The sequence below is a fragment of the Podarcis pityusensis genome (genome assembly GCF_964106645.2).
Source record: "Podarcis pityusensis genome assembly, chromosome: 13".
NCBI lineage: Eukaryota > Metazoa > Chordata > Lepidosauria > Squamata > Lacertidae > Podarcis > Podarcis pityusensis.
In genome coordinates, this window is record NC_138038.1 from 49,556,931 (window position 1) to 49,558,236 (window position 1,306).

Sequence of the window (1,306 nt, forward strand, 5' to 3'; positions counted from 1 at the left end):
ATATGCAGCCTTGTCGTACAGTGGTACCTCGGGTTAAGTACTTAATTCATTCTGGAGGTCCATTCTTAACCTGAAACTGTTCTTAACCTGAACCACCACTTTAGCTAATGGGGCCTCCTGCTGCTGCCGCGCCGCTGGAGCCCCATTTCTGTTCTTATCCTGAAGCAAAGTTCTTAACCCGAAGCACTATTTCTGGGTTGGCGGAGTGTGTAACCTGTAGTGTATGTAACCTGAAGCGTATGTAACCCGAGGTACCACTGTACTCCTTTCCCAATTTTGAACCAATCAGTTGTTCCATATCCAGTTCTAACTGTAGCTTCTTGTCCCACATAGAAATTTCTCAGGAGACAGATGAGGTGTTCAGGCACTCCCATTTCTTTAAGAACTTGCCATAGTTTGCTGTGGTCGACACAGTCAAAGGCTTTTGCATGGTCAATGAAGCAGAAGTAGATGTTTTTCTGGAACTCTCCAGCTTTCTCCATAATCCAGCACATGTTTGCAATTTGGTCTCTGGTTCCTCTGCCTCTTCTAAATCCGGCTTGCACTTCTGGGAGTTTTTGGTCCATATACTGCTTGAGCCTACCTTGTAGAATTTTAAAAACAAGTTATCAAGGCCTGGCCCAGTCTGTGTACACACTAAAGCACTTTCAAAGTGCCTTCTTCCCCTCAAAGAATTCTGGGTACTGTAGTTCACCCCTCATGGAGTGACAATTCCCAGCAACCCTTAACAAACTACAGTACCCAGAATTCTTTGAGGGAAAGAATGGGCATCGGATGTGCTTTAAATGTTATAGTGCCCAGCCCCATCAGCGTCGGAAGTCCAGATCTGCAGAAATAATCTAGGCGAGGTGTCGGCTGCTGCTGCTGCTACTGGATTGCCCTGGAAGTATCTGGAATTTTTTTTGCAAAACGGAGACAGAATTAAGGAGTGAGGTCACTTCTCCAGTTGCAGAAGGTTCAGCAAATGGGGTTCGCCATCTGCTTGAAAACGTGAGGCATCTGGAGGTGAATGTAGGAGTTTGGGGAAGGGGGGGGGGAGAGTCATATTGTCCAGTCAGCTCATCTGACCCACTCGTGATCTCTCCTCCAGGGATGGGATGACCTCAGCAGAGAAGGGGTGAAGCAAGTTTCTTGCACCAGTCAGCAGCCCCAAATGAGGAACTTGCCTCAGAGAGAGAGAAAGAGAGAGTCAGGAAAGTGAGGAAGCAAGCAGATAAAAGTCTTGAGAGCTCCAAAGGCTCTCTCCGCCAAAGCTGTGTGGCAAAGGAACCTTCACTAAGAAAAGTGCCTATTCTCTAAGGGCAGC

At 47.2% G+C, this 1,306-nt stretch overlaps 1 long non-coding RNA gene across 1 annotated transcript; it reads left to right on the forward strand.

The window, feature by feature from the left end:
- The first annotated feature begins 824 nt into the window (after positions 1 to 824).
- Positions 825 to 1,178, forward strand: LOC308462433. Its single transcript, XR_013979158.1, has 2 exons — positions 825 to 1,005; positions 1,091 to 1,178. It is a non-coding gene; the product is annotated as an uncharacterized lncRNA (long non-coding RNA).
- Positions 1,179 to 1,306: the final 128 nt, after the last annotated feature.